The sequence below is a fragment of the Oncorhynchus tshawytscha genome, linkage group LG01 (genome assembly GCF_018296145.1).
Source record: "Oncorhynchus tshawytscha isolate Ot180627B linkage group LG01, Otsh_v2.0, whole genome shotgun sequence".
Taxonomy (NCBI): Eukaryota; Metazoa; Chordata; class Actinopteri; order Salmoniformes; family Salmonidae; genus Oncorhynchus; species Oncorhynchus tshawytscha.
In genome coordinates this window covers 90,815,922-90,836,663 of record NC_056429.1, presented here as the reverse complement: position 1 = coordinate 90,836,663, position 20,742 = coordinate 90,815,922, and the positions used below count along the sequence as shown (strand labels likewise).

The window sequence follows — 20,742 nt, the reverse complement described above, 5'->3', positions numbered from 1 at the left end:
ATTGTTTCAGCAGGCCCAAAGCTAATGAGAGCCCTTTACTTTGATACATGGCTGCATCGACAGTCAGAAAGAATAGGGAGGCAAGACAACAGCCCAGGGCAATAAACAACTAAAAGGACTGGATCTTACTCTGTCTTATTCTGGTCCCAGATGACTGCACTATTATTTACAGTCAGGCCAGACCAGACCATACCAGATGAGGCCAGGCCAGACCAGAAAACACAGAGGTATATATCTAACTTTTCACAAAAGGAAAGATCAAACACAAGGATCCTTTCTTTAAAGGCTGCACAGCAATCCCATCAATCTGTTTGTTTTCGGTATGGGAGTGATTACTCATCACTGGCAGGCTACATCTTATATAACCACACAATCAATTGATGTTGTGTATCCATTCCTTGAGGGCACCGTGGCCTCAGACAACATCCCTTGCTAATATTAGACGTGATTACAATACCAACAGAGAGCGCAGACACTGGCCGTGTCCGAAAACCAATACAAGCTTACTACATACCTAAACAGCATACTATGTACTCATTGTTGAATACTATTTAGCATATACCGTTTAGTAAAATGTATGCAGTATGCCACGGCCGCAACGCAGTAGGGGCTCCTGACTGGCTGAGTAGATGGGACGGGGTCAAGTGCGGGTAGATCTTTCCAAATTCAACAGACATGCATCGCATTAGCCAGCCTGATAATAGTTTGTTTTCAACTCGATACATTTCTCTAAACTGGTTACAGGCAGACTATCACATTGGACCCAATGGAGTCATAAGCCTACTCAGGCTGATTATAGGCAGACTATCACATTGGACCTATACTGTAAGTAGACCATAGAGCACATCGATCCTATTTAAAAAGGACTGAAGATGGAGAAAGATCATTTGGGTCCATTTCAACATATTTATCAGTGAAACCAAACATAGCATATAACATATATAAATGAAATCAAATAGCCTAGTACACACACAAAAACGTTTCAAATGTTCCAATCAGAAGGCTATTGCACAGACAAACGTAGACAATTGGGTGTGTCGCAAATTCACAACCGTTGGACGGCAACATAATAAACTCAAGCACTGTTCATTGGGAACAAGATCAGAATGACTGCTAAGGCTTGATCCAGAAATGTAATAATTAAATAGGTAGCCACGCCTACAAAACTAAACCAATCCATATGTTCAAATAAACAGTCCTGGGCTGGTTTTCCCAAAAGCAATGGGAAAAAGAATCATCTTAATTCCATTGAAACTAAAAGGACGAAATATGGTCTTAGTGCTACGAAGCTTTTGGGAAACTCAATAACTCAGTCACATCCCGAGTCCCCGGAAATCAAAAGGTGGTTTAGTATTTTCTTTAAAAGCTTGGGCAAAGGCCAAGAGAACAAGAAACACTTTTCAATGAAAACAGAAATCCACTTTGGTTAAAAAATACATTTTAAAAAGGCTTCTGTTTTCTCAAATGTAGCCTATGATACAATACTAGATACGATTCAAAAACGGCTTAGCCTACATTTGAACACCATCGTTATTCGGCATCTTCCCAATTCTGTAGCCCAGTTCTATTGTTTGGCTACTTGAAGAGAACTAGGGCCTATCACTCGCAGCCCACCTCTTCCAATGCATTGTGGAAAAGTATGCATCTAATCCTACTAGATGAAGAGCTGAAATTATAAGAACGTCCTGGCATTTAAACCATACTAGATTTGAAAGAATTCACATACTTAAAACTTTCTATTTTGGTATCATGAGAATGCGTCATGCTCTATAGTGTTGTTTCGCATTAATTGGTGCATTTTGGGAGCTCATCCCAATATCTAATTGATCAGCTGTTGTAAAAGCCTTAATGAGTATGAAATCCGGGCATTTCAAGTATACTCAATTTTCAAAATGTCACACACTATAAAACAATTTTTTTGGTGTACTCAAATGGCCTACTATTTAGGTCGCAAGAATGGGTATTCAGACACGGTCAGTGTCTGGTAATTTGGGGGGAAATGTGACTATGCAATAGGAAGACTTCCAACTAAACTACTGGGCACACATTGAGGGTACAATGGCTTATTCCCAGGGGCGTGTTGCTGCTTCATGCTGACTGTCTGTATGGAGACAATTCACTTTGAAGTTTGTACCAGAATGGACTACTTTTCCTGTGCTCATACATGAAAAACACATTGTGTCACTTGCTTACCTAACCACAATGTGCCACTATGCCAACTGCTCACATAGAATAGTATTTGTATTGCCATCCTTTAATCAGCATATCCTTATATGATCTCAGTTAGACTATGGATCCGTAATAACATGGCTTAATTCATAAATGCAAAAATTATTATTTGGTGACAGAACAAAATAACTATCACAAAGGACTCAGCACTTATATGGCTGTCTAGGTGAGATACGTCTAGGTGAGATCCGTCTAGGTGAGATAAGCAATCTCATTCATTTTTGTTTCATTCAAGAGCCCCCGGGATAGGCTAAGATAGGCTGACTGCAAAGTTGAACAATAGCTAACAGTCTCCCTTTGTTAGTGAACCGTATTGCTGGGTGCTACAGTATGGGGACAGGAGACCTTATAGGGAGAATGGCTATGGAAAACAAGCTCTACAGACCAACTCTGTTTGACCAAATTAACTCAAAGAGCCCCTATCTTCACAAAACATTTCCTTGTAGACAGCACCCAGACAGCACCCAGACAGCACAAAGACAACACAAAGACAGCACCAAGACAGCACCTAGACAGCTCATCTATCACCTGAGCAGCTTGTGAGAAAAACCAAACTGTGCAATAATCCTGCATCCTAAACTGAGCCTTATTGTGATCAGTACGTAAACCCTTATTTAATACACATGCTCATTGACCTTAATTTTTTTTATCTTTTATTTTACCGTTATTTTACCAGGTAAGTTGACTGAGAACACATTCTCATTTACAGCAACGATCTGGGGAATAGTTACAGGGGAGAGGAGGGGGGTGAATGAGCCAATTGTAAGCTGGGGATGATTAGATGACCATGATGGTTTGAGGGCCAGATTTAGCCAGGTCACCGGGGTTAACCCCCCTACTCTTACGATAAGTGCCATGGGATCTTTAATGACCCATTTAATGATCCATATGACCTACATATGGAAATACATGCTAGGCATACTGTATGTTTACTCAGATAGGCTTCAACGTATAGACTGTAATTGATGACTGTAATACTATTGACATTCAAATGTCTGTACATGTTTTAAGTGCAGCATGGCATAATTGTTTACATTAAAAATAGCAATGAAAACTTATATTCAAGTGAATCCCGATTGGGCATCCGTTCACATCCATTCACATCAAACAATAGATTACAATCCTTTTCCAACTTCATTGATAGATGTTCTTAGAAATCCCTAATTCAACAGCAGCACGGAAAAATGACCAGCTATGAACAATAAGGTATATATTATTATTATTATTATTAATCATAGTATTATTATAAGCTAAATGTATATAGGTCACTGGTGATTTAGCACACATGCAACAATGTCATGATGGATATAATCATAACATTCTCTAGGGATATGGGGAACCTGCACTAATGGTGACCCTACTGGCTGGTGCCAGACATAAGGATGTGGACATCAGTAGATGACATGGGACACTGAATTCATTGGTCACAATCATGCACCATCTAGGATCTGGTCTATACAGGGCGGTAGCAGTGAAAGGAGGCTACATTACTCAAGACACAAAAATACATGTATGTTATATTTTAGAAAACATACACTTTTCCGCTTATGCATTATGTTTAAGCTCATACAGGTTATTATAGAGCAAGTAAAGAAAATGTTTGATTCAGTAAATACACTGACCACAGCCTGTGAAGCTGAAACATTAGCTCCACCTTGCTCGGCTCTGGCCTTACTAGTGACATTAGCACTTAACTAGCCATTCCAAGTTAGCTATGACACCACCTCTAATGTTGTCCAGAGATGGCCTTCCTATTTTCACAGGACAATAAAAATAGCCATGTCACTCACACAGAAACAGAGACTGGCACATGGAAAGAAATTATCCATACTGGCAAAGATAATAGGCCAATGTCACACCCCAAAACGGATGTGAAGTTGATTGCATGTAGTTTGAGACACTTATTCTACATGTGGAAAAAGTGGATGTTATTGTTTTATAACATGGCTGATGAAATAGATGCAACTAGCCTACCCATGGTATAACTACAATTATAAACTGGTGGTTCGAGCCCTGATTTCTGATTGGCTGACAGCCGTGGTATATCACACTGTATACCAGCGGTATGACAAAGAATGTATTTTTACTGCTCTATTTCCGTTAGTAACCAGTCTATAATAGCAATAAGGCACCTCGGGGTTTGTGGCCAATATACCACGACTAAGGGCTGTATCCAGGCACTCCGAGTTGCGTTGTGCATAAGAACAGCCCTTAGGCGTGATATTGGCCATATACCACACCCCCTTGGGCCTTATTGCTTAATTATCCCTCTCCTTAAAAACAAGAGCCCATTATTCTTTCAGGCAATTAACCCATGAACCTCTAGTAAAATAGACCTGGTGGAAGCTTCAGTTATATTCTTAGTGTGTATAACAACACTATTATAACAACACACTATTATAACAACACTGAAAAGGGAACTGGCCCTGTGGCAGTGTCTATGGCAGAGTGAAGTAGGAGGGTCTCATGAACAACATACAAAATGCTGTAGTAAAGTGAACTCATTTCCCAAGCTTCCTCTTGGCTGTTAAGAAACAATGGCAGGGCTGGACAACAAAGTCCTCAAACATAAAAAATGAAGATATTCTTGAAGAAAACAAGCTTGTTGTTAACAGGAGGTCATTGAGACTAGACTCCAAAAAGAGCTTCATGAGTGGCATGATGACCTTGATAATAATTTACATTATACTGTATACCTTGTTGTTACCAGGAGGCCATTGAGACTAGACTCTAAAAAGAGCTTCATGAGTGGCATAAGGACCTTGATAATAATTTACATTATACTGTATACCTTGTTGTTACCAGGAGGCCATTGAGACTAGACTCTAAAAAGAGCTTCATGAGTGGCATGATGACCTTGATAATAATTTACATTATACTGTATACCTTGTTGTTACCAGGAGGCCATTGAGACTAGACTCTAAAAAGAGCTTCATGAGTGGCATAAGGACCTTGATAATAATTTACATTATACTTTCAAATTGATGCAGAACTATATTTAAAGTACTCTAACTAAAGTATGGTAAAATGGGTCAGTACTTAGGCGTAGGCTACTTCAGTGTGCTGCCTCTCCAGTCATCCAATGAGTCGGACACAGCTGCCTACAGCCAGTGGTTACAGTTGGAGTGCTGGCTATGATTATCAGTGGCACAGGCCCAACACTTGAATTCCTGCAGGAGGAGACAACGATTCAAAAGCAGATGGTCACTGTCCCGCTCTCAAAGAATTCCAGTCTGTTTCACACAGACAAATGGCTGTTTAATGCAGGAGCTGTACCAGAAGTTCTGTGTAGCTTTAATAAATCGGTTTATTAAGGTTCTAGCTATTGTAAGCCAATCAATTTGTCTGACTATTGTGTTTCTAAAATGTTTGTATAGTATTATTTCACAGACCACCCGCCTGCCTGATTCACATTAGTTTATCACTTTTCATGAGCATAATGGACAAAGCAGAATCTCGAGCTTTACTGATAAAAAAAAGAGAGCTCTTTTCGAAACACCCCTCTAATTCATGGGAATTTGACATTAGGTGACGTCTTGAAAGAGGTTCAAGATTGTCTCATGGAGAGGACTATGAAATCCAAACTAAACCAAAAATATAAAATTATTCAGATGCATTGGCAGCACTTTTTAAGTTGAAGCCTTGTGTGGTGAAAAAACCTATACATTACACAAAGAGAGCCGATATGAAGTAAAGCAGGTCACTGAGGCAAGCTGTCTGGCTTCAAAATAAAGCCCCCACACTACAGAACACACAAGGGCTTCATCTCGGGAAAGAAACAACTGACCGAAAAGAAAGGGATATACTCAGAAAAATCCTCTGACATTACAAATAGACGAACCAATCGGATAAAAGCCCTGGTCCGTAAACTCCACTGATTAACTGGGAACAACAGGACATTCAGATAACCCGAGCGGTCCAGTACTGCCTAGCCTGAACATAGCCTGGTTGGCTAAAGCTAAAGGCAAGCATTAGACTATCAAATTGTATCAACTAAAGGAAATGTAGCAAATAATCAAACACTACAGGTCAGCGTTATCTTCTCAGATACACAGTAGCCGATTACATGGCAGGGGAGATTTGCAACAATGCAGCAAGCCCACAAAAGCTGGAGAAGTGGCCATGCATGCAGCATGACAATACACTGCAACCAGCCTAACCAGTCTCACTACTCTCTCTATATAACGTTAGCCAATAAAACATCAGCCTTTATAGGCTAATCATTCTGCATCGCCCCATTGTGAATTTTGAGTAGTATAATTTAAAACGTTCATCTGCTCTTTCATAATTCACAAATATGCCCTGGAATGAAAACGTTGTAGCCAATTATATCATTGTTCCAGTTACATTGTCAGAAAGTAGGCCTAAAGACAGAAAAGATGGAGTGGGAATTCCAAGAACTGCATTTATTTATTCATTTGTACAGTTGGTTTACTTGGAAGCAATACAACATTCTCTCCAAGACAATCATACAGCTGTGGGAAACGTTTCATTATCTTGCATTTCTCACTTACCTTTTATTTACTGCTCTATTTCGCTGGCTTTTATGGTGGAGGCTTTGCAATATCCAATGGAACTGTACACTGATCTCGGTGCCCAGACCTAGTAGCCTATATACGTTGGTCTTCTCTCAGTTGCTCAGCAATAACGCTTTTCCTTACAAATAGCAGTTTCCTACATCCTCCACGAGTTGCCAGCGTCTGCAGTTCCAGCTCGACCCGGTGGGCGTGTTTTCCAGATTGATTGGCAAATACAATAAATGCAACTATCAAAAACAAAGATGTTCAACAATTTTGTTACAATATGCTAATAAATTCGATACATATGTATTAGTGTACATTGTTTTGGCCGAATAAAAGCTATTTTATGTGATTGTGAAGACTGATCTCGCGATCATTCCAATCTGATAGGCCTACCAACGCGATATTGGGGTTGTAGTTTTTATTTTAAACAGTTCAACAAAAGTTGAGCATCACCTAAAACTACAAGTTCCAAGGCCCTTTGCTTGGTTCAGGGAGGTATTTGGAAAGCTGCTTGATTCAACGGTTCACAGCTGAATTGAAGCCAGACATGCATCAACTCTGCTGATATCTACACGGTAGCAACGTTTTTGGTCTGACTTATTTTGTATGTGTAACTAAATACATCAAGGACACACATATAGATACGTTCACACGTTATCCATGAAGCCACAGTTCGATTCTGTTGAGCCTAGGAGAAAGAAGAGTTGGGAGCGTATCAAACTAAACTGAAGAGGTAACGTTAGGCTAGCTAGCTAAAGATGAGGGTTGAGTTTAGCCATAACATTTTGGGCTATAACTAACGTTAGCTAGCTGGTCTTTTTGTTGTATTTGTGGTTGACATTAGCCATAGGCCTAGCTACTTAAGGTGTTGCAAGAGCTGGAGAAAACATCCCCAAATGTACTCTCTAGCCTGTCTCTTCAAAATATAGATACAATGTAATTAGTTTGTTATTGAGCTGTGCAAATACACAGTCATATCTGTTACACAGTAAACCTTTCAACATGACGAAAGAGAGCCAACCGCAGCAGAAGGCAGCACGACTGGAGAGGACTCATGAACCGAAGGCAACAGAGTGAAGCTGGTACTTTAGCCACAACCCCACTCACTGCCTGTGATCAATGTCATCACTTCAGTACCATAGACCAGGGGTCTCCAACCCCAGTCCTGGAAAGCTACTGGGTGTGCAGGCTTTCATTCCAGCCCTGCAGTAAACACACCTAGCTAATGTAACTTATCATAGTCCAGATTGAGGACTCTCATACTCCAGACTCAGGACTATGCTGAGCTGAATACTTTAATCAGATGTGTAAGGGATGGGCTGGAGCAAAAACCTGCACCCCTCTTGCAGCTCTCCTGGACTGGAATTGGAGAACCCTGTAAAAGACACAAAGCATTATGGATCAGGGTGATTCCATGCCAGGATAGACCCAAACTATTTTTGTATCTCCAATTGTTCTAGCAATTCTCACAGAGAAGCTTCACTGGGAGGAACGGTTTTTGATATGCTTTTTACATCTGTAACAGAATTTTTTCGAAAATCATAAATAAAGTGGCCATCTTAGGCCCCATTTAGACCTATACATGCTTCCTGTACAACCCATTGATCTGTGAACCATACACGATAAAAACAAAACCTTGGTGTCAATATTCTCCAAATAGTGTGCTTTATTTGCAGAAGTTTTTATGTTAGCTTTATCTGCCAATGTTTGTATATGAGAATTACCAGAACAATCTGAGATACCAAAAATATTTTCTGGCCATGCTGGCGTGGAATCGTCCATCAGCACTGATTTTCCAGAATGACATGCTCACTTCATTATACATATCCTTGGTTGTTTTGTAGCTAGTGTACCGACCCTGGGTTTATATGCGCGGATATCGACTCTACCGCTCGAGCATGCTTTTGCGGCACAGTCGATAGCGCGCTCGACTTCGGGCTGCTCCCTGCTGTTTCATTACATTGGTGTCAGAAGTGATCGGACCTTGCATCCACGACAGTGTAGGTGCTTGGCCGGTGAGCGCGTTCATATAAGACGTGGAGTCGCTAGCTAGCGCGAGGATGCGCTCTGAAAGGAGGGAGTAGTATAACGACCCTGGGTTTATAAACGAGGATATCGACTCTGCCGCTTGAGCATGCTTTTGGGGCACAGTCGATAGCACGCTGGACTTCGGGCTAGAAGGTTGAGGGTTCGAGATCTGCTCCCTGCCTGTTTCATTACAATTACATTGGTGTCAGAAGTAGGATTAGTGTCACAATCAACCTTTTACCTTTATTTGTAAAGGTACATATACTAATTAATGATGTTGTGTTTCAGTCAATCAACTGTGATCACTCCTGCAAAATAAACAAAAAGAGAAACTTTTCCTTCAAAGAAAAAATATTTTCCAAAGGTACTATCTTCAAGACTGCGTAAGCATCTATGATAAGACTTAAGACAATTAACACAACGCAGATGTCTAGATGTCCTTTCACTTTATCAGCCTAGGGCAATATATTTATTGATCACCAAAAACCCTATTGGAAATGTTATCACATCATGATTGCATTATTGAGTTTAGACACTGGTGGTGTAGCAGACTAACTAGGTTTTCCCCCACTTTCGGTGGGTGCAGCACTGTTATTGTCCCATTGTGAATTTGTTCATGACTGACACAGACAATCTGTAATCCATTTGACCAGAGTTGTCAAGATAATTCTGAGCTCTAGCATGCCTGCCGTTCAAGACCTGGTCCACATTCTGCACAACCAGTCAGTACATCAAACACCTGGAGGCTGAGGTCAAGTTCAGTAAGGTCTGTCTGATGAGCCCACCTCAGAGTCTCGTTACCACTGAGTCTCATGAAAGTTCTTCTTAAGCAATTTGTTCACCAATGGATATTCATGTCATGTAATGAATTACAGTGGTGGATTTTCATCTTTTTGGATGTTTATAATCCATGCAGTTTCTACCGTTGCCTATTGTCCTAAGAAAGCACAGTTGTTTGTAGGTCTGTATTTCTTGTTGTTTGTGACTGTATCTGTTGTTTGTGACTATCTGTTTGTGACTGTGTACAGTGCATTCATTTTGTTACGTTACAGCCTTATTATGAAATTGATTTAATTGTTTTTCCCCCTCACAAATCTACAGACAATACCCTATAATGACAAAGCAAAAACAGGTTTTTAGACATTTTTGCAAATAAAAAAAATAATAATAAAAAACGGAAATATTACATTTACATAAGTATTCAGACCCTTTACTCAGTACTTTGTTGAAGCACCTTTGGCAGCGTTTACAGCCTCAAGTCTTCTTTGGTATGACGCTACAAGCTTGGCACACCTGTATTTGGGGAGTTTCTCCCATTCTTCTCTGCATATCCTTTCAAGCTCTGTCAGGTTGAATGGGGAGCGTCGCTGCACAGCTATTTTCAGATCTCTCCAGAGATGTTTGATCGGGTTCAAGTCCGGGCTCTGGCTGAGCCTCTCAAGGACATTCAGAGACTTGTCCCGAAGCCACTCCTGCGTTGTCTTGGCTGTGTACTTAGGGTCGTTGTCCTGTTGGAAGGTGAACCTTTGCCAGAGGAAATCTTCAACAGAGAAATGCTGGAGTTCTGTTAGAGTGACCATTGGGTTCTTGGTCACCTCCCTGACCAAGGCCCTTCTCCCCCGATTGCTCAGTTTGGCCTGGCTGCTAGTTCTAGGAAGAGTCTTGGTGGTTCCAAACTTCTTCCATTTAAGAATGATGGAGGCTACTGTGTTCTTGGAGATCTTCAATGCTGCAGAAATGTTTTGGTACCCTTCCCCAGGTCCGTTCCTCAACAAAATCCTGTCTTGGAGCTATGGACAATTCATTCAACCTCATGGCTTGGTTTTTGCTTTGATATGCACTGTCAACTGCTGGACCTTATGTGTACCACAGGTGAACTCCAAGTTATAGAAACATCTCAAGGTTGATCAATGAAAACAGGATGTACCTGAGCTCAATTTGAGTTATGAGTCTCATAACAAAGGGTCTGAATACTTATGTCAATACGATATTTCAGTTCTTTATTTTTTATACATTTGCAAAAAAATCTAAAATCCTCTTTTTGCTTCTTCATCTGGTATAGTGCTGTAGATTGATGAGGAATAAACAACTATTTAATCAATTTTAGAATAATGCTGTAACGTAACAAAATGTGGAAAAGTCAAGGGGTCTGAATACTTTCTGAATGCACTGTATCTGTTGTTTGTGACTGTGTATCTGTTGTTTGTACCTGTGTCTTTGGACGTTTTTGGAGCTGGTCAAAATAGGATACTATCTGGTCCCAGGTGGAATACAATGTTGGTTGACCCTCAAATGGTATACTTAATTTTTGCGAACTTTAGGAATAGCATAAAATCTTTGAGCCAAAGAGAGGTTAAGGGAGGGTTGACAGATTTCCAATTCAATAAAATCCTTCTGTGGGCTAACAAGGAGGCAAAGGCAATAGCATCTAGTTTTCTATTGGACTGGAAAGGATTTTCTTGTGGTACTCCAAAAATAGCTGTTTCTGCTCTGAACTGCAACTCTATAATAGCTGTTTCAGCTCTGAACTGCAACTCTATAATAGCTGTTTCTGCTCTGGGCTGCAACTCTATAATAGCTGTTTCTGCTCTGGCCTGCAACTCTATAATAGCTGTTTCTGCTCTGGGCTGCAACTCTATAATAGCTCTTTCTGCTCTGGCCTGCAACTCTATAATAGCTGCTTCTGCTCTGACCTGCAACTCTATAATAGCTGTTTCTGCTCTGGCCTGCAACTCTATAATAGCTGTTTCTGCTCTGTTTCTCAGTACTTTCTGAAGCATTTTATATATAGCAGAGGAACAGAAGTGGAAGAAAGAACTGGTGGGCCTGTATCACTATTGTCACCTCTCTCCTTCTGTAACAGTATAGCTTCAGACCGTCCCCTCGCCCCTACCCGGGCGCGAACCAGGGACCCTCTGCACACATCAACAACCACTACTTCAAGGTCTCAGGGCAAGTGACGTCACCGATTGAAACACTATTTAGCGTGCACCGCCGCTAACTAGCTAGCCGTTTCACATCCTTTACACTTCCATACTGCCACCTCTCTCCTTCCATACTGTCAACTCTCTCCTTCCATACTGTCAACTCTCTCCTTCCATACTGCCACCTCTCTCCTTCCATACTGTCAACTCTCTCCTTCCATACTGTCAACTCTCTCCTTCCATACTGCCACCTCTCTCCTTCCATACTGTCAACTCTCCTTCCATACTGTCAACTCTCCTTCCATACTGTCACCTATCTCCTTCCATACTGCCACCTCTCTCCTTCCATATTGTCACCTCCTTCCATACTGTCAACTCTCTCCTTCCATACTGCCTCCTCTCTCCTTCCATACTGTCACCTATCTCCTTCCATACTGTCACCTATCTCCTTCCATACTGCCACCTCTCTCCTTCCATATTGTCACGTCTCTCCTTCCATACTGTCAGCTCTCTCCTTCCATATTAACATCTAACATCACATTTTCAACTTGGCCTCAGGAGCAGCTCAAATCCCTCTATCTAGCCCAGACAGGGACACTGGAGGCTCAAGTAAGGTCACTGAAGCAAGTGAACTGTATGACTTTAGAGATCAGCATTAATGCAGAGAGATCTTGCAAATCTGATTAATCAGGATTTCATTTTTCATCATCCTCTTTTCGTACATCCTGTTTATGTTGTTTTGATCATTCCATTTAGGAAAGACCTGGCCAGCAGTCAGAATGAGTGTGAGGAGGTGAAAGGTCATCTGTGACTTTAGGGGGTGCATAGGCTGCCTCTGTCTGAAGTGTGCCAGTGTGCCCAGAATGAGGTAGTGCAGGCAGAGACACGCTCCAAAGTCCAGGCCATCCAGAGAGTCACCAAGTCAGTGTGATCATGCATTTGTTTCCTGATCTTTTGTTCTTTATTGATCAGAGTAGTTGGGTTCCTTCAAGGTTTCTTCCATCTCATAACAGCAAACTACCAAGCAAGGGACATTTTTCCTGCCCATTGACACCTAAGGTTTTGCCATTGATCACACTTTATTCTCTGAGCTATGTCAAGGGAAGGATGTTCAAATTGAGATGTCATCTCAATCAATCCAGTTTGCATCTGACATAATGCAATCAATGTTCATCCCCCCCCTTTAGCAAGGTTGTCAAGAATTTAGTCTCCATCTCAATCACAAATGATACATCTGGCTTTGACAGGGCATGGCATGTCTACAAGTGACATTGTTAGAAAACATTTGCCCACATTGAAAAGTGTGTGTGTGTCCCACATAAAGCACGATGAGCTGATGAGTGTGCTTTGCTCGGAGGGAGGCCCAGCAGAGGGTGCCTACCAGCAGGTCAAACTGGCTGAGGAGGCCAACCTGGAAAAGACCAGGGTGTCAAACAACCACTCACTAATTACTGAGCAACAGCAACATCTACTGGTCCGGCTCCTCAACCACACACTTTAATGGACCCCCCTGTACCTGATAGAATACAGTGCCTTGCAAAAGTATTCATACCCTTGGATTTCTTCTACAAAGTGGGATTAAAATTAGTTTCATTGTTATCTATCTGCACAAAATACTCTGTAATGTTAAAGTGAGTTTTTTATATATATATTTTTTAAGATAAGTAGAAATTAAATAACTAAAATATAGTGCGTAATATACATTGCGTACATACATTCTGCCCCTTTGTTTAGGAAAGCCTAAATTAGTTCAGGAGTCAAATTTGGCATAACAAATCACATAATAATTTACATGGACTAACTCTGTGTGAATAATAGGGATTGACATTGATTTTTTCTTAACTAACCCTTCCTCTGTCCCCCATAGGTAAAACATATGTAAGGTCCCTCAGTCAAGTATTGCATTTCAAACAGATTCAACTACAAAGACCAGGGAGCTTTTGGAAAGCCTCATAAAGAAGGGCAGTGATTGATAGATGGGTAACAATAACTAAGCAGACATTGAATATCTCTTTAAGCCTGGTCAAGTTAATAATGATACTGTGGATGATGTATCAAACCATCCAGACACATCAAATATCCATCTGAACTGAGCTGCAGGACAGGAATGAAACTGATCAGGGATGTTACTATGAGGCCATTGGTGAGTTTAAAACAGTTACAGAGTTCAATGCCTGTGATGGGAGAAAACTGAGGATGGATTATAATAATGACTTAAATGACAAACTGAAAAGAGTAATACAGAATAAAACAATTCTAATCAAATCAGTTCATTCAAGTTGCCTCTAATTCACCTGCCCCCTAAACAACGTAATGTAAAAACGTGCCTGATATTCTGAGAATGTAGTCATTTTGGGCCGTCCCAGGTTTATGCTTTGTGCAGATGCTATTTTAGCATGTCAATCTTGGTGGGGCAAACTACGTTTTTTTAGATGCATGCCAGCGAAGACACCTCACAACTTTAAACAATACTTTAAATGCACTATAACGGTGACAAACAGTGCCCACATACTTTTAGGGTCTACATAAAGCTGTCCCGAGAGTGGAGTTTATGGCTGACTTGGTTTCTATTGGTTTCTGAGTCCTTGTGGATTTATATAACCTGATAAGAACCGCATTCTCCTTCAATAATAATGAATATCGACATGAGTTTTGACTTTTCAACCATACGCAAACATTATTGCATTTATGTTCAGTAAATTCACAATGTTTGTTCTTATATATTTAACACTTAGGTCTTAAGTATAAGCAAGTGCAAGCAAACGAGTTGCAATGAGGTAGGCCTGTTCATTCAGCAATTTCGAAATGGACACCGACTAAAATTCAGATAGATATTAGTTCAGATAAATTCAGCAAAATGTTGAGGCCTTAACTTTACTCTTCTTTAAGTCACCACAGAGAGAGAAAGAGAGAGCGTGATCCAAACTCAGCGGTTAGCCTACCATTAGAAGTGTTTTGTTAGGCCTATGTGGTCTAAAAAGGAAAGACTATACAAACACGAGGATCAACTTTTATAGACAATATACAGACGCACTGAAATCACATTGCGCAAACAAAACAACCCTCGCAATATGAACTGGAATTGCATGGGTCTATTACTGAACCTTTTGATGAACAAAAATATTGGAAGAGACTGTCACTGGCAAACATGGTTACGAGGAGGGGATACTATAATATAATGTTGGGTCTGTAACTTTCATTTACCACCCTCTTCATGGAGAAAAGCTCCAGAGCAGAGATTTGTTTTTTATGCATCATTCTAACATTTTCTATAATTATTAATAAGATACTAATGAGATATACCTACATAAGTATTATAACAATGCAGATGTACAAACTATGACGATAAGCGGTAAATGTAGATTAAGACATGAGCTAGCTGAGACCGATGTAGCCTAAATGCTGCCTATTTGTTCAACACTTATGAAATAGACTGTGACATAATTCAGTACATGGGCCGTTCTTACAGTATTCTCCCTGTACACCAAGGGGGCAGATAAGCATAAGCAGGCAATGAAAGTTACAATAGGGGCAGGTAAGCAGGCAATGAAAGTTACAATAGGGGCAGGTAAGCAGGCAATGAAGGTTACAATCGGCGCAGGTAAGCAGGCAATGAAGGTTACAGTAGGGGCAGGTAAGCAGGCAATGAAAGTTACAATAGGAGCAGGTAAGCAGGCAATGAAGGTTACAATAGGGGCAGGTAAGAAGGCAATGAAGGTTACAATAGGGGCAGGTAAGCAGGCAATGAAAGTTACAATAGGGGCAGGTAAGCAGGCAATGAAGGTTACAATAGGGGCAGGTAAGCAGGCAATGAAGGTTACAATCGGCGCAGGTAAGCAGGCAATGAAGGTTACAATAGGGGCAGGTAAGCAGGCAATGAAAGTTACAATAGGGGCAGGTAAGCAGGCAATGAAGGTTACAATAGGGGCAGGTAAGAAGGCAATGAAGGTTACAATAGGGGCAGGTAAGCAGGCAATGAAGGTTACAATAGGGGCAGATAGGCAGGCAATGAAAGTTACAATAGGGCCAGGCAATGAAAACTGTTACAATATTCAATGATTACATTTATCTAAAACTGGCAATAGGCTATATGTGCACAATCAAGTCTGAACAGTAGGCTAAATTAACAGGGGCACATAAGCAGACAACGAAAGATCTTACAATGGGGGCAGGTATTTGAAGATGAGACTTCTCTAAAACAGGCTAAAGGCTACATGTGCACCACCGAGTCAGGACAGTAGGCTACGTTCTAAGGGGAGAAAGGGACCCCATTTCCAACAAGCCTATTGGATGACAATTTGTTCTTTACAAAATAACTCATAATTTACTTTTCTTGTACAACACAGGTACAGCAGATCCCCTTATTGTATGGGACACTTTTAAATGTACTTTTAGAGGCCATTCAATACAATACTCATCGTTAAAACAAAAGCAGTTTAGGTCAAAAGAGATTAGACTTAGAAAGGAAATAGAGGAAGTAACAGACCAAGTAGATGGTAATAGGTTAGAGGAAAAACAAAAAGAATTGGAGGTGCTTATTCAAGAATGATCAAGTGTAATGTATTACAAAAATAAAGCAAATTGTACGGAAAATGGTTTTAAAAAATGCACAAACATTTACTTGAATATTCAATAGAAATTCTACCAAAAAGATTTGACAGAAACTCGTTACAAATGATGGAGTTATCCATGATTCAACAAATTATATTTTGAAAGAGGACGCAAACTATTTTAAGCATGTTTTATTTCCAGTCTCCTCCTCCACTGAATGATGTTAACTGTAAGGATTTCTTTTCTAATAATAATAATTATGTAAAATTATCAAATTGACAGAAATACCTGTGTGAAGGCCAACTTATAGAAGAGGAACTTTTTGAGGCAATAGGAAAAACAACAGGGGCTTGATGGTATACCAGTAGAGGCATATCAGACCTTTTTTGATGTACTCGAAGATCTATTATTAGCATGTTTTAATTACTCTTATACAAATGGTAGACCTTCAGGTACTCAACAAGAAGGTCTGATTTCATTACTACTAAAACAAAGTTCCAGTCCATTTAAAAAACTGGAGGCCTCTAACACTTCAATGATGTGAAAAGTCTGGCGAAATGCATAGCACATAGCACATAGAATAAAAAGGGTTTTACCAGATATTGTTCATCCTGCTCAGACAGGTATTTGACATGGACGATATATTTGAGATAATATATGACAGTTACTTGAAACAATTGAACATTTTGAAACATTGGAGATACCAGGCCTGGTTTTCATAGCAGATTTTGAAAAGATGTTTGATAAAGTACGACTAGAATATATATATAAATGCCTGGATTCTTTTAATTTTGGTGAATCTCTTATACAATGGGTTAAAGTTGTGTAACCCAGATGCAACCCCAGATGTAAAATAGTAAGGAATGGTTACTTCTCAGAAAGTTTTGCGCTTTGAAGAGGAGTAAAACAAAGCTGTCCGTTGTCTCCATATCTATGTATCATGGCCATTGAAATGCTAGCTGTTAAAATTAGATCAAACAAGAACATTAAGGGGTTAGAAATCCAGGGGATATAAACAAAATATGATAGATATGATTAAAATGTAAATGTTTGCTGATGACTCTAGTTTTTTCTTAAGTCTGCAATCTGGATCCCTGCACAGTCTCATTGAAGATCTTGATCACGTGTCTAGCCTCTCTGGATTAAAAGCTAATTATGACAAGTGTACCATGTTACATATTGGGTCGTTAAAAAAATTGTGTTTATACTACCTTAATAAAATGGGTGGATGGTGAAATAGACATATTTACATATTCACATCTAAAAATATATAAATTAACTCACCACAATTAATTTCAATAGAAAGTTAGCTAAAATAGATAAGATTCTGCAACCATGGAGAGGTAAATACTTATGTATTTATGGAGCAATCACATTGATTAACTCTTTGGTCCTATCACAGTTTACTGACTTAATAATGGCACAGCCTACTCCAGATGACTCGTTTTTTAAATCATATGAGGAAAATATATTTAATTTTATTTGGAATGCTAAGCCAGACAATATTAAACCAATTTATATAAGGAATATGGGTTTGAGGGGCTAAAATTCTTAAATGTTAAAGCTTTAAGCCTCTCACTAAAAGCTTCACTCATACATAAGATATACTTAAACCCCAAATGGTTTTCCAGTAGATTATTAAGTAAGGCTCATCCTTTGTTCAAAAATTGCCTTTTTGCCTTTATACAGATTCCAACTTATCATTTCCGACTAATTTAACTTTAAACAAAATGTAATGTATCACCCTTTCTTATACAAGCCATTCAAAGTTGGTTACAATTTCAGTTTTATCCTCCAGAAAAGATAGAACAAATATTACAACAAATGTAATGGTTAAACTGAAAGATACTGAAAAACATTCTTTATAGATTTGTTTTATTGTATTATATAATTAAGGATATTATGAATAGAAATGGAGGAGTTATGTCACAGTTATCGAAAATATATGGGACTATCTGCTCAATCCAAATTTACAACCAACTGATTGCAGCACTACCACAAAAATGGAGGAGGCAAGTGGAAAAGGGAGAAGGTAATGAACTTGTTTGCCTGCCATATATTAAAGAAACAAATTGGCTGAAAGGAACTGGCTCAAATAGAAAAATATACCAGTTTCATCTCAGGACAAAAACTGCCATACAGGTTGCAAAATAAATGGTAGGAGATTTTCAATGTACCAATTCCATAGCATATGGTTTATGATCTGGTTGTAACAATCTGGGTGCGAAGTCAAGCACAGGAAGCAGATAGTTCAGGGTAGTGCTATTTAATGCACAAACGGCGAACATAAGCCACCCCACGAAACACAGGGCGCACACAAAACAAATGCCCCAAACATGGGGACTTAAACAGTCCAGCAAAAACCCACAAAATGGGAAACACACACTCAGACGTGCACACTAGTCACACAAACAATCACGCACAAAAGCAGGCGGGCCTACTGGTTAACATAGCCCGACTAATCAGCCTAAACACAAAACAGGTGAAACCACTAAACAGAAAGGGGGAAAGGGATCAGTGGCAGCTAGTAGGCCGGTGACGACGACCACCGAGCGCCAACCGAACAGGAAGGGGAGCCGAGTCGTGACACTGGTACAAAAAATGACACTTGATTCAACACTTAGTGTTTTCAATTTAAATTATTATATAAAATTATTGCCACCAACAGAATGCTATATATATGGTGCATACAACAATCTCAGCTCTGTAGATTTTGCCGCGAAGAGACAGAATCAACAGATAATTTATTCTGGTATTGCCCCTATGTAGCTTGTTTCTAGTCACAGGTTCATGGATGGTTAAAAAATCACAACATGCACTTAAAATTAACCTTACAAATAGCACTGTTGGGCGATTTGGAAAGCCATAGTCAGTCAGTCAATAAATAATATAATAATACTCATAGGAAAGGTTTTCATCTTTAGCTCACAATCTGTTTAAAATATATACGATTAGAAAGGTTCAGAAATGTTGTAAAACATCACAGCACAATTGAAAAATATAAGGGTGGTCTTCGTGATAGGTGGGATGGGCTGAGGGGTGGTATTAAAAATCTTATGTTTGGTAATGTATTATTGTTATGTGACTGCTTTATATAAAATTACCATGTATGTAAAATGGATATGTAAAATGTATGTATATTTAGCAAAAAAGCTGTAAAATATTAGATATTTGTCCTCCGAAGAGGGGTGGTGGAGGGGTTAAATATACTGTATATATTTTTAAACATTTCATTTACTCTATGGCAGCATCCATGAGTTTGAGTTTTCGAGCTCTGTGGGTAGATTTTGCGGTGACATAGAGTCCCCATGAGTGACAGAACACTGAGCCAATCACGGCGCAACTAAAGAAAATTACCAACCCCTACGCTCTGTATTTCAGCTGGCTGCCCCACCACCACAGAAAGCACTGATCTAGGCTGAAACACCTGCATTTTTGTGCTGCCTTACTCAAGAAAGCAAAAAAGAGACCATGTTTGTGTGTGCTTTATTAACTCAATATTACATTTTTTACATTGTTTGCAAACTGATATGCGACACTTGCCCTGAATGATGCGTCACCACTGGGTTTGGGTAACATTATAGCCTAGAGACCAACTCATGGCCATATTCCAATAGCACCAAGAATAGAACATTTTGAAGATGCAATGTTAGATTATTTAAAAACTATATTTGATATGTAACTACTTTGTCAAACAAGTACCATGTACTGTATGTAAAATGTATATGTAAAACAAAGTTACTTTTATTCCTCTGAATAAATTATTATTGACCTCAGATCCCAGAGGCCAGAGTTATCATATTTTCCACCATATATGTCTCCACATACCTAGTAGAATAACTATGCAATTACACCCATTTAAAATTGATGGAGTGTTCTTCAAGACAGTAGGATTTCAGTTGGATAAATTTGTTTGTGTCTCCACTCACAGGTGGCCAGCTTGTCCCAGAGGGTAGCAGAGCTGGTCAGTCAACTGGCCAGGGGGAACAGAGAGAAGGGCTCCCTGAGCTCCCAGCTGGACGAGACCCTATGCAAGCTCACATCACAGAAGCAGGACATCAGCAGCAAGGTACTGGAGACACCTTACTGCTGTCAACACCTAAAGAGGTTCCAGGTTGTAGCCTGTTGATGGAACGGTTAAGCTTTTGAACTGGCAGTTGCAGACACAGTACACACTACTATCACAGAGTTTTCAAAACTTGAGGAGAGTGATTTCAGTAACATTGTTGTAATGCATTTTAATGCCACTCGGTGGCACCAAAGCCTTGTCTATTTTAAAATGTTATTTTGAAGTGTCAAGCTCTATGTAGGTCTAGGAGGCAGTTGAGTTTATGGAGGATAGATCATTACACCCAGTGCTTAATTTGAACAGGATCCTGTGGCGCCTCTCACTTTTGGAAGCCATTTGCCAGGATTCGGTACCCCGTGGCATACAAAATCATTTTCACTGTTTGCAAATTAACAATTAGAATAAAATCAATCAGTTA

At 39.8% G+C, this 20,742-nt stretch overlaps 1 protein-coding gene and 1 long non-coding RNA gene across 3 annotated transcripts in view; one reads left to right on the top strand and one right to left on the bottom strand.

Moving 5' to 3' along the window:
* Positions 1 to 6,951, bottom strand: part of LOC112260028 (centrosomal protein of 170 kDa) — a 100,682-nt gene extending 93,731 nt beyond the window's left edge. Inside the window, exons 1-2 of one of the 2 annotated variants that reach the window (XM_042327304.1) lie at positions 6,744 to 6,951; positions 5,269 to 5,399 (exon numbers count right to left, since the gene is read on the bottom strand). The gene's annotated coding sequence lies outside the window, so the exon portion shown is untranslated. The remainder of the gene's footprint in view (positions 1 to 5,268; positions 5,400 to 6,743) is intronic. The other variant, XM_042327301.1, reaches the window with a different exon arrangement.
* Positions 6,952 to 7,300: 349 nt separating this feature from the next.
* Positions 7,301 to 20,321, top strand: LOC121847487. The gene is made up of 3 exons (XR_006084351.1): positions 7,301 to 7,485; positions 7,742 to 7,834; positions 20,187 to 20,321. It is a non-coding gene; the product is annotated as an uncharacterized LOC121847487 (long non-coding RNA).
* The last annotated feature ends 421 nt before the right edge of the window (positions 20,322 to 20,742 follow it).